The sequence below is a fragment of the Canis lupus genome, chromosome 13 (genome assembly GCF_011100685.1).
Source record: "Canis lupus familiaris isolate Mischka breed German Shepherd chromosome 13, alternate assembly UU_Cfam_GSD_1.0, whole genome shotgun sequence".
In the NCBI taxonomy this organism is placed as follows: domain Eukaryota; kingdom Metazoa; phylum Chordata; class Mammalia; order Carnivora; family Canidae; genus Canis; species Canis lupus.
In genome coordinates this window covers 3,625,651-3,639,190 of record NC_049234.1, presented here as the reverse complement: position 1 = coordinate 3,639,190, position 13,540 = coordinate 3,625,651, and the positions used below count along the sequence as shown (strand labels likewise).

Genomic DNA, 13,540 nt, shown 5'->3' with positions numbered 1-13,540 from the left:
AAGACTTAAATGAAAACAACGGAAGCTAACATTGATGGAGAAGGATCTAAGAGAATATTTCAGAGTTTATTTTAACACAAAGAGTTTAGTATGCATTACTATATACTTAATATACTTTGTAGATTTTGCACATTTACCATCTCTAAAAGAGATTCACATCTTAACAATCAATGTACACATTTGAGGAAAGGTATTTCTTTGCCACATTGCCAAAAGCTGTTATTTAATTGACGGTGCGTCTTAAAATTATAAGTGACTTTACAATTCAGAAAATCATACATATCTGGAACTTTCAGTTTTCTGTCTTTTCTCAAGATCTGCTTGAAGATTTCTTGATGGCAGTGTTTGTATATCTGCATATAAAGTATATATAAAGTATCACCATTGATGGGATTAAATGAGGGTAACTTTGAGAGTCACCTTCAGATCTTGCTTGCAGAAATCAAAGGATAGTTCATTCCTGCAAAGGGAGGCATAATAATTATGTGTTTTGGTGTCTGGGAATGTCCTTATTTCTGAAATTCAGATTGCATGAATCAAAGTGATGGTTTCCATGTATGCCAAGAAGAATAATGAAAGTGTTAATGGGATCCTTTAGTACAGGCTTTCTTAACTGCAGCACTGTTGACATTTTGGATCAGTTCCTTCTGTCACCAGGGACTGTCCTCCGCAGTGGAGAATGTTTGGTAGCATTCTGGTCCAGTGGTATCTCCCCGTCATGACAGTGATTTCTAGTATTGCCAGATGCCTCCTGAGAGGGACAAAGTCACTCTTGATTGAGAACCACTGCTTTAGTATATCATAATCAGTGACTCCCAATGCTGTGTTCTAGCTTTGTATTATGGTTGTATTGCAAACACGGTCAATCCTAAACATATGGCTTTCAGTTTAGTGGGATAGTATCTTTATTAACCTATAGTTCTTACATAGCAGTTAAAAATAATATTATGAAACCAGAATTAGAAGGGTAACGAATTAGATTTTTACCCAAACATATGAAATCCTTACATGGTAATACATTTTTCTATGGGGGAGTGTGCCTACACTTTGAGAGGCTTGTTTTATTTGTTAAAACCTTATAAAATTTTACCCTCAAAGTTTAAAACTTTAAAACTTAGTGGCTTACCTCTTTTTAAAAAAATATACATTTATGGGAATCTTAAAAGGACTCCAACTCAGTCAGCTACAAGAATTAACAGGCTTTTGGTGACACATAGAAACTTAAATGAGGCACATTTAATGAGTGTAATTCTAGTTTTATGGGAAGATGAGAACAACAGAGGGGAAAAAAGTGCCACTCTTGTGTCCTTTAGTGATGGCACTTGACATTTTAGGGTAAGTTATTACAATAATATATTGGTTTAATGTTCCCTTAATATCTGTGGTTTAATCAAAGTTTCTGAAAATGGGAAGAATGTGTCTTCTCTCTGTCACTGTTAAGCTAAAAAATGGCATTTCAAAATCATTTCAATCATGCATGATTAGATCTTCTAAAGTGGTGTTTTACTATGCTGTCATGCCTGGGAAGACTTAATATTGCATACATTTACTTAGACATGTGACTAATATATAGCACCATTAGGGCAACTATTTTTTCAAATTCCTTTTTACTGTTATTATTTACTTTACCTCAAGGCCTCCTGCCTCAAAATGTTGCATATAGTTCAGATGAGGACCAATATTATTTTATAAAATAGAGCTTTCTTTTATTTTCCTATCTTGCTCAGGAATATTTAAAAACTACCAATTGTCTCAAAAATAAAGTTCAGTTCTTTTTCATGGTATTACAAAGCTTTCTACCAACTGACTACAATCCCCCTTTTCAGATTCCTCTTCTTTACCTCCGTTTGCTCCCATCCCCATATCTCTCTCTGACAGCTATGAACTAGGTGGCCTGAGTAGCATAACGAACATCTCCTTGCACTTTTCTGCGTTCATAGCTTTTCTCATGCTGTGATCTTTAACCCTTGAAGTTCAAATTCATGCTAAAGAATCATTTCTTCCGTGGAACTTTGCCAAATATTCTCAGTTGGAATTAAACTCTCTTCCTTTCTCTTCCTCTCTTTTCTTTTTTTTTTTCTCTCTCTCTCTCTCCCTCTCTCTTCCTCCCTCCTTTCTTCCATTCCATCCCTCTTTCTCTCTTTCCTATAATGCTTGGAAAGCCCTAGAGTAGTGCTTTTCAAACTATTGATGGGGAGGGCTAGATTTTTTTTTTTTATTTCCAATCCTTTGCATGCCGATATGTATCCTCTTGTCCATGATCAGTACTTAGACCTCTCTGTGTAAAACTTAGTATGCAAGTTCTGCATATACCCCCATCTATACTCCATTCAATGAGATAAGTCCACTCAATCACGCATTTGGATGTTGCAGCAATGTCTAACTACTGTAAAAATATCTAAACAGGTACTTCCAATATCTGTAACCTGTCTTGTTGTGGTCTGATAAGAATTGTTCATGAGGTGGTTCTGGTCCACAGATCACACTTAAAATAGCACTGCCCCAGACGATAAGCTCCAAGAGGACAAGGCCTGGATCTGCTTTTTTCATCATTATAATTCCAGCCCCTCGCATTACCCATCACATAGTAAGCACATTTATTAAATGTATAAGTATCATGCTATAGATAATAGCACTTGTCTCCAAATTAGCTTGGATCAGTTCTTGATCAATTTTTAACATCTACAGGCTTATCATACCTTACTTATCATACCTTACTATATCAGAAAATAGGAAGGAATGAGAATATCAGTCTCATTTATTTAAAAAAAATACTTCTCTTTAGTTTAAAAGCTACTGAAATAAAACATACCCCCTTCTTCTTACTGCTGGTATGGCTTTTATAAGTGAAGATCACTTAGTAATTTAATTTCCTCTCACTGGATGTTGCAAAAACTCACTGCATTCAAATTCACTTAAGTAAAATAATAGGAGTTTAACTTAGCCTGTTAAACAGCAATATTGAGAAATTGTCTGATAGAAATGTATTGCTAGAAGAAAAAAAAACCACAAAAACAAAACTATATTTAAAGCCTTTCTTTTATGCTGCTCAAGGGGACACATTGAAAGTCTTCAGCAGTCTAAAATTGTATTTCTGAAAATGAGCACCACATGGAGGTAATTTAACATCTACCACTGTAATTTCTACTGGGAAAAGCACCTGGGACGTGAAGAACACTTCAAAATTTAAAATGTAAGAGATTCAGAATAAATTACTTGATGATGCTATTTGAACATAGATTTCTAACTTTCAGTAGTTCAAGAGTATCTTTCTGAAGTGGTAAGAAGTCACTGCAGTTGGATTCTTTTTTTTTTTTTTTTTTAAGATTTTATTTATTTATTCATGACAGAGAGAGAGAGAATGAGAGAGACAGGCAGGCAGAGGGAGAAGCAGGCTCCATGCAGGGAGCCTGATGCAGGACTCGATTCCAGGTCTCCAGGATCAGGCCCTGGGCCGAAGGCGGCGCTAAACCCCTGGGCCACTGGGGCTGCCCCTTTTCATCGAATATTTCATTATTTTAAAGTTAACAGCCAAGAAAAACAAGGACATTTACTATATGGTTTCCCACCCTTATTAACCACTTATTTTTCCATGGAACATTTGTTATTTCTGGGAAACATATGGCATATGACCAGAACCATAATTGGTAACAGTTTGATGTTATAGGAATTCAAATTTTGGCAATTTCTAGCTTCTTTAGATCAGTGGCTTCCTTTGAAATATAAAAGCAGCAAATACAGATCCTAAGGTTCCATTCTGAGTTAGTTATATCCTCCTTTACAAACTGAAGTATTTGCTTGTTTTGACTATGGAGGTATTTGAAGATTCTTACAAATGTTTAGATAATTCTGCTCCAGATCCAAAAGGTGCCAGAAGGAGGCACTGTTTTAAGCAGTTTGCATATATCAACTTACTTAATCACTGCAAGTAGAGCCAGGAAGACATTAATTTGCCCAAAGTCACTTCAATGGGAAATTGTGCAGTTGAGATTTACCTTAGAAAGTCTGGTTCCAGACTCTCTGTTCTTTCAGAGAGTAGAGTCTCTTATGCAGCAGTGCTCATCTAAGGAGATGAAAAATTCCAGCCTTCCATTGATAGAATCCTTCTGAAGAGGTTATTTTCTTGCAGACTATTTCTGCCTAATACTTCTGGGGGGAAAGGGGCAAGAAGCCATTAGTGGGCAGCTCATTCTGAGCAACATTCTAGCATCTATAAACCAAGGAGTAGTTGTCATCAACACAGGATCTGGGACTGTCTGCAGAGTTGGTCACCCTCACACAGAACCCCCCACAGCAGCATTATCTTTGAATCAGAAGGATGGATATCTGTAGAATGACTGTATTACAAATCTTTAAGGGTATGGTATTTAAAACTCACAATTTTCAAGGACTCATTATCTACACATATATAATGACCAAGGAGAGGAATTCTGAGGAAAAAATGTGTGCTTATTTATCAGTTCATGTACTTTTTTAATTTAAGATTTAACCGTGGGAGATGGGTTAGCAAAGAACCCTTAGACTTTCCAATAGGACATACACCACTGAGTTCTAAGATTCATCCCAGCTAGAGGACAAAGGATAATCATTTTTGCTTTGAGTTAGAAGCCATGGTTGCTGAGGCCAATTATTTGCAGAAGCAAGATACAGCATCTCATCAATCTCAAAATGTAGTTTGTCATCCTTTGTTACTAATGGAGTTATTAAGGACTGAAAATGCAGCATTGCTTAGCAACATGCATCATAGTTATTTACTTTTTGGAGCAGCAGCAGCAACTAGTTTGTCTTATAAATGTCTTAGGGGCTATTTTTATTTTCCTTTTTATCTAACCTTGCTTGTATTCATTGCCACGGTGGTAACCAAAGTGCTTACTGTGGCTTGGTAGGGTGGGTTTAGGTATACTCCCTCAAGTACAGAGATCAGCCCTGAAAGTTGGTATTAGTTCAGTCTAGAACCAAAAGGAAATTAGGCTATAGGTAAGAAAAAGTAGTGAAAGATTCCCACAACTCTAATATTCTATAGAAGTCTTCTAATTTCCACTGCTGGCAAGTATGTGATGGTGGTGATGTCACCCCTGTGAGATGTGGGAACTTGCCCTAATACTCTTCAGACTTCTTGTTTCTTTCGGACAATAGGAGAGTCCATAATAACCAAAAACCATACAGGAGAATCCTTATTTCCTCCTAAGAAAAATGTAACCAAAAAACCCCCAAAAGAAATCATCTTTATTTCCTCCTAATGAAAATGTAACACTTTCACTAATAGCAGTGTTAGCACTCTCCTACCATTTACACTTCTCATGTGTATTAGAGAATGAGTTGGTGTCTGGGGAAAATTTGACCTTGAAAGACTTCTGCCAAAGCCCTCCTTTCTTCTCCAAATTGGAATAGTAACTGTACATCTGAGAATCCTGGCATTCTTTTACTGTCTTCACTTTCTCAGCCACCATAGTCATCCTAGATGGGTCACTTCAATCTTCGTGTTCTAAGTTGCCCTCTGTTCTGATGATGAGTGAGAAATCCCAGGAGTTGGGGCCATCTTGCAGGAAAGACGGTCTCTGAAGAGGCTTGAACAATTGTGGGAGGAAAGAGGGGCCAACATTTTCCCATGAAAACAATGGGGAAAGAATCAGTTCAGTGCTAAAGAACAGAAGCAGCCATTTAACCTGGAGGGGGAGATGTTCCACTTGTGACTGTCACCCAATGATTGATGTTCAATCCCGAAATGCATGGAGGGGCTTTGAGGATTTGAATTAGTGAGCAGACTATTCAATTCTTTGCCCCTTTTGGGGAAGGGTCCTGGAATGTGTGTATCTTCTTCTTGTAGTTTTAGTTTTCAGTCCTTTCCACATCTTTGGCTTTGCTTTTCCCTTATTGTGTCCTAGAATCACTAATTAATTATGGACCTAGATCCTTCTGTGCACTTGCAAATTGGATGTTTTGGAAAATTGCTCCATGCTGGCTTAAATAACTAGACAATTAAAAGGCTGAGAGGTGCTGGGAAAGATAAAGAGGCCATGGCCATAAGAAATCCATCAAATATCACCCAAGATATCTGTTACCCCAGTAACCAAGGGAGACAGCAGTGGGACAGAAGAGTTAGGAGAAAAAAACTCCTCACAATGAAGTGCTGAAAGGGACAGGGTCAGCAAGAAAGTCCATTGTTGAGAACATTTTCACGGAAGGAATTTTGTTTGAAAGTTGTGTTGGGTGGCAGCCCTGGCCACCTGGTGCCACCTATTGGGGAGGTAGGGTTCCCTAAAAACAGGAGGAAGGGTCAGTACTTTGAAGTCTGACATACTGACATCTGTGTCTGGACAGTTTACTAACTGTAAGATTTGGAGCAAGTGATTTTACCTCTCTGAACATCCAGCTCTTCATCTGTAAAATGAAAAATTATAATGCTTGTCTCATAGAATTGTGGTGAGGACTAAGTGGGATCAAGTTGGTGAGTGTCTAGACCACTTCCTGGCACACAGCAGACTCTCAGTACTGACTAGCCATTATTATTATGCAGTTGTATTTTCAATTAATGATGTAATTATAACAAAGACATTACCATAGATAAGGTACTCAGCCTGACACAGCTCGGGAGGGAGGGGTTGGCGTTAAAATACATTGTAGGAGAATCAGTATTCTCATTCCTTCCTTTCTGCTCTTTTTTCTGGCCAGTTTTTTTTTTCTCCCCTTCTCTCTCAGCCCCCTCTCCTTCTTAGGGAGAGGAGAATAATTTAAAAATTGAGTAGGAAAGTGCAGCTCTTCAGCTGGGGGCTTTGGTTTGGGGAACGAGGCTGACAGACCACAGTTGGCCAGATAACCCATGGAAATCATTCCCAAAGTACATCCTATCATTCTGTGTCACTACTTATTTGTCATTTAGATATAGGGTAATTTGTAATTCAGATTCTAGATTTTTCTCCCTCATTAGAATGTAAGTGTCCAAGATGACAAGGATTTTTGTCTCTTTTGTTCCCTGTTAATTCTCTAGTGTCTAAAATTAATCTTTGCACATGGTATGTGCCCAGTGAATATTAGTTTGAGGGATGGTGAGAGGGAGGGAGGAGGGAAGAAATGAAGGAACGAAGGAAGGAAAGACAGATGAATGAACTTTACCTAGCAGATCTTAAGGCCAAAAAGAAAAAAAAGTGGTATTAGAAAGGAAACTCTCCTGGCTAGTCTAACAGGTTGGCAGAGGAGGCCTATAGGTGTTCAAATAGCAAACATTTAGTGAACACTTGTACCTGGCACTGAATTGGATGATAGCAATGTAACAAAAAATAAGATACCATCTTTGCTACCAAGGACAGAAGTCTCGGAAAGATCCAGATGGTCTTAAATGCAGTATTACTGGGGATCCCTGGGTGGCTCAGTGGTTTAGTGCCTGCCTTCAGCCCAGGTCATGGTCCTGGGGGCCTGGGTTCAAGTCCTGCATCAGGCTCCCTGCATGGAACCTGCTTCTCCCTCTGCCTGTGTGTCTGCCTCTCTCTCTCTCTCTCTGTGTGTCTCTCATGAATAAATAAATAAAATCTTTGGGAAAAAAATGTGGTATTACTAAGATAGCCTTTGGAGTAAAGTGGATAATTTGTGTGTTATCAGATTGTAAAGGGTAGAAAATATTATCAAAGTATGTAAGTGCTGTTTCCTAGGGCTGCCGTAACAAAGTATCATAAACTGGTAGCTGAAAACTACAGAAGTTACTCTTTCACAGTTCTGGAGGCTAGAAGTCTGCAACCAAAGTGTTGGTAGGACCATGCTCCCTCCAGAGGCTTTAGGGAAGAATACTTCCTTGTCTCTCATCTCCGGCAGCCTCCAGCTATCCTGGGTTTGCGGCAGTATAACTCCACTCCCCACCTCTGTCTCCATATGGCTGGCTTTCTTTTATGTCTCTGTCTTCTCCTTTTCTTCTAAGGGCTCTAGTCATAATAGATTAAGGATATTCCAGTATGACCTCATCTTTATGTCTGCAACAACCTCATTTTCAAATCAGGTCATTCTGAGGTACTGTGGGTTAAGACTTCAACATATCTTTTTTGGGGCACAATTCAACCCATAATAGTTGCTAATATAGGATTTCAGAGGCAAGGTGGAGCCTTTAGTTGACACTGTGTATCAATATTAGGCCAGTTGATTCACAGTAGCTCTGGGGATATCAGTATAATCTTATATTTATACTGATATATATATATATACATATACATAAATACACACACTTATATGTGTGTATATATGTACATTTATACAAATAAATGCATATGTATGTATGTGTGTATACTCATATATACTCATATACACATATGTGTACATATTTTATATATACAAATACACAGAAATTAATATTGATAATTATATTTGTATATATGTAGGTTCATATACATGTATATATTTTCTGGCTGTCTATTGAGAGAGCCTAGAAGCAATGACACGCCAATAAAAATGAACCCATCCACCTCCTACATCTTGGTTTCTAAATACCATTCTCCAGTCAAAGAAACCAAGTTTCCTTGAAGGAATGGCTGATTTTAGAGCTAAGGCAGAGAAAATGCAAGACAAATTTGGAGTACCTTATAATGCTAGAAAGTTTGAAAGTGCTAAAGCCCCCCCACCTTTTTTTTAAGATAGAGCATGACAAAAGGATAACAGGAGTCAACCTTAAAGTTCTCTATAGACAAAGCTGGAACAATTTTAGCAAAAATAAGTGATAATAATGTGAGATTATCACTGAAAGAATAAAATAAATATTCATGAGTCCATAGAGATATAAATAAATGATTAAATAAATAAATAAATAAATGGAAGAAGGAGCATTTTTTTAACAGATGAATTCTAAACTATAAATAGAAGAAAATGGGCAATATAAGATTGTGATTAGCTATCACAGCAATAATTGCTGCAGGCAAGATGTACTGGTGAATCTTAGGATCAGTTGGCAAATATTTAAGGAGAAAGAGAATATTTGCATAGCCTCAATGTATTTCCCTAAAAATATTTACTAATTACTGTGATAGTTTTAATGTATGTCACAGATTCTTTGATAGTTCTTCATCCAGGATGTGGAGCTTAATTTTCTGTGGGTGTAGCCTGGACTTAATGACACACTTCTAACAAACAGAACATAGAAAGGAAGAGAGAAAATTTTCAGTGGGTAAACCTCATAGACATCACCTTAAGCAAGTGATCAAGGTTAATATCACTGTTGATAAGTCATACTGGTGGCATTTATCTGTTAATATGATGCAATGAGAAGGGCACTTCATCATGGTTGTATTCTTTCCCCAAATCCCTGATCCCAGTCTAATCATGAGATGAACCCAATTGAGGGAAAGTTTGCATAATACTTGACCTCTTCTAAAGTGTCAAAGTCATGAAAACAAGACCAGAAGCTGTCACAACTTGGAGGAGACTCAGGAGAACTTGTGACAAATGCAGTATGGTATCCTAGGCTGTATCCTGGAAGAACAATGAAATAATTAGGGGGAAAAAAAAACCAAACTGAGGAAATCCAGAGAAAGCCTGTATAGTTTACTTAATAGTGTTTCACCGATATCAATTTCTTAGTTTTGATAACCACACCATGGCTGTGTAAAATGTTAGCAATAGCTGGGTAAGGGGTATATGGGAACTGTCTGTACATACTACCTTTGCAACTTTTCTGTAAACTAAAATTATTCCAAATAAAACATTTTTTCCAAAATAACACATTTTAAAAGAGGGCTCTGAGAAGAGAACTCTATGATAGCAATATTATCAGAATTGTCCTAGTGACAGTTCTCTGCTTATGTCACTTCCTCTGGCTCTTTTGTCTGAAGGAGATACAACTATTAGCTCCACCTTTTGGCTGAATCCCCCAAAAGTTGTCATACTGGCCTACAAGTCCTGATATAATCTCCCCTGCCACCTTATATTGCCTCTCTGATTTTACTTCCTGCTACTCCCTTAAATCTAGCTAGATATAATCAGAAATAGATAAGACTTGGGGGTGAGAAAGACTCACCTGTCAAGAACAAAGTAGTAGAAAGATTTAGAATGAGCAGACTTTGGGCTTTGAGTTCTAGTTCCGCTACTATTCACTGGGATGATACTAACTAAATCATGTCACCTCTCTGTGCTTTTTAGCTTTTAAACTGAAAGGATTTTATCAGAGTGCTTCTAACTCTAAATCAATGGTAATATTATCCTTGGTTATAGCAGGATAAGAGTTTGATTTATCCATTCAGAAACATTTCTTACATATTTTGGTCCCTGGTGTGAAATTGTGAATCCCAGCCTCTGTAACAGCTGCATTCCCACCCTCTGCCCTAAGCTCAGGGCTTTGCAAAGAAGGAGGAAATATGGCCAGAAGCTGACATCATGCCCTGTTCTTCTTAGTTTCAAATCATTTCCATTAAATAGTGTTTCCCAAGCTTTAGTCGTCTGTGTCCCATCTTCATGATTTTTAACATACCCACAGTCCAACTATACTATTTTTACCTAATATCTTTCTTTAAAACACTCCCTTTTTATATTTGAACTTACATTGCCCTAAGCCATAATAGCTGTGAAATTACAGATTTGATATGCCAATTGTATTATTTATAATGCATATTACAAACAGACAACCCAAATCTACCATAACTATGCAGTACCTAAAATTTTCTTGAGTAACACTAATGATATGCCCAAAGGAGAGGGAAGAAGTAAACAAAGGTATTTTTCTGGCTTAAAAAATGGGAGTGAATAGCAGAGGAGAGTGCTGGAGAGAGAGTAGCAGGAAAACAAAGGGGTGGGGTGGGAGGAATACCGGAGGGGAATACAGTTGCTCACAGAAGCAGAGCGTAAAATGAAAGGTGAGAGACTTTGCAGAGACCCTCCTTTTTTTTGTCTCCCAGACTCATTCATGGTATGAGAACTGATTTGATACACTCGAGGAGCAGCTTGAAGGGGCAAAGAAATGGTATTCCTCAATAAACTTGCTGCTAATGGGATTATGCTCTGAACATGTGAGCTCTTCCTTGATACATAGCTTTGGCATGAAAAATTAATTTACTGTTATCAGACAGAAGGAATTAGAAAGATCTAGGTTTTCTCTAACATCCCTTCACACTTAATAAAGAGAGGGAAGGACATTTGTTTGCCTTTATCATTATATATATATGATTGATTCAAACCCACACATGTGCAAGGGTCAATCATATTTAAAGAGCAAATATTTTCTTTAAAAAAATCTGAATTCCAGAGGATTAAAATATCTCTGTTTGAGAACATCTTCCCTGGCACACAGCTAAAGTAAGTGCCTGCAGATGGTCACAGCCCTGTTGTATGTGTGTTGGAGGGATGCATGGTATTGGAGTCCAACACGCATTGCACTGGACTCCTATAAAAGCTGCTGAGTCCTAATACCATAGAATTTTGTTTGCAGGGGTAAGAGGGTTATGTTAGAAGCCAAGTCAAACGCACAAAAGCCAATCAGATTGGCCAACCTTCTGTATTGCTTTGTATTTTTCCAGCTTTTTCTATTTAAAAATAGTGCTCTCTAAAGGGGAGTACAGATATGGTTTCTATCTTTTCCAAAAGAGGACAGGAACTAGGAGGCTCAGAGAAGACTGGGTATGGGCCATACATTCAAGAGAACAGAGTCAGCCACAAGACAAGAAGCTCTTTGTCAAGCTGAGCCAAGAATGCTATTGATTGCCCTATCCTGGAATGAAATTAGGAAAAACCCAAGAATTAAATTGCCCTCAATGTACATGAAATGCAGCCTCATATACTGTTCTTCTAAAACCTCAACTAGGATATTTATAATAAGGTTTGGTTTCCTTCCAGACTTAAAAAGAACACTCATCTGAAAATGTATTTTCTGGTCAATTTCTGCCAGATGTTCTTTAAGTAACTTACGAAAACTTTTTTCTTCTTTTTTCTTTTGGAGCACTGTCCCTTGGATTTCCCTTTCCTTTTTACCTACTTATTTTCTCTTCTACATTTTATAGTTGGCTCTCTTTAGAGGCAGAACCATGGAGAAACTATTTCTCCAGACCTTTCCTCCTCAAAAGGAGAGAGAAAGAAAGAGAACACACAAAAGCACTTTTCACATGCCTTGATTTTTCAGAATTTTCAAGACCATATCAAAGTTTGGACCCAGTCAAACACTTGTATAGAGTCTTTGAATCTCAGCAGCAGCTATGGTGAGTCAGCCTCTTCCAGAAGAGTATTCATCACATGGTATGACCACTGAGTTAATGTACCTCTGACAGCTCAGCTCACAGACCTTGGCTGGATCCTGGAATGATTCAAGCAAAGTAACAACTTAGATCGTTGGACCTGGAAAAAAAAAAAAAAAGTGGATTCCTTCATGTGATTTTGATTCTTGTTTATTTCTTATGAACCTTATGTGAACAAAGTGACTTGTAGCAAGTATATATTTATATATATAGAACAACAACAACAACAACAACAACAAAAATATATATATATACAACCAAATCAAAATTGAAGAGCATCTTCCGAGGTAAAGCAGGAGCTGTGGGAAAATGTTTTCTTATTAGGTATTTGTTCTGCACATCCTCCAAAACTCTCATTTCCAGCACTGCTTTCTAGTAAGGAAAGGAGTCATTGTTCTATACACCTAAGCAACTGAAGCAATCACATTTATGATGGGGAACATGTTAGTTAAGGATATGAATTTGAGTCTTGAGGAGTCTGAGTTAAAAAGACCAGGCCATCCAATACAGACCTCCTTTCTCCTGGTGAATTAGTCTTGTACCCATGCTGATGACCTGGTGGATTTTCTGTTTTTAATTTCCTTAATTTTTGAATTGTAAAATAACATATTATGATGTCTGTTTCCTGGGCACAGTAAATAAAGTAAGTAAATATTTGAGAAATTTGATACAGGAAAATTTGATTCAAGGCTTATCAAAAAGGTGCATGAAAGTCCCAACAAAATGTTATATACGATTTATCTTGGTTGATGAAATTGTTCTTTATAGCCCCATGCTGAATAATTTCATAACTTCTGCAGAAGTGGATCGACTACTTGAGAACTGTTGTGCTAACAATACCTGGCATTTTGGCCACTGCGCAGACATAACATGTAAAACTCAAAATATATGTGTAGGCTACGGTTTAAGTCTTTTGTGGAAATAGTATCTTTTGAGCCTATATTACTACAAATTAGTATTTGATGCTGCTTGAGGCAAGAGTGCAGATAGAAGCCTGAGCTGGTAGCTCCTCACCTTCTCTTCCCTTCCCATCTCTGGCCCCTCAGGAAAGATTTCTTATACAAGCATGTTGTATGAGTTTCCTGTAAGCTGCTATAACAAATTGTCACAAACCTAGTGGCAGAAAATAATGCCAACTTATTATCTTGTCATTCTGAAGGTCTTAGCAGTGCTACATCCTTCTGGAGGACCTGAGGGGACACTCTATTCCCTTGCTTTTTTTAGATTTTAGAGGCTGCCTACATTCTTTGGCTCAGGTCCCCTTCATGTCATCATTCCAATCTCTTGTCTCCATCACATGTTCTATCACTGACCTGATCCTCCTGCCTCCCTCTTATAAGGACTCT

The 13,540-nt window shown here is 37.7% G+C and overlaps 1 protein-coding gene across 7 annotated transcripts in view; it reads left to right on the top strand.

Annotated features, from left to right (window-relative positions):
• Positions 1 to 13,540, top strand: part of NCALD (neurocalcin delta) — a 370,293-nt gene that overhangs the window by 228,814 nt on the left and 127,939 nt on the right. The gene's annotated exons all lie outside the window — the stretch shown is intronic.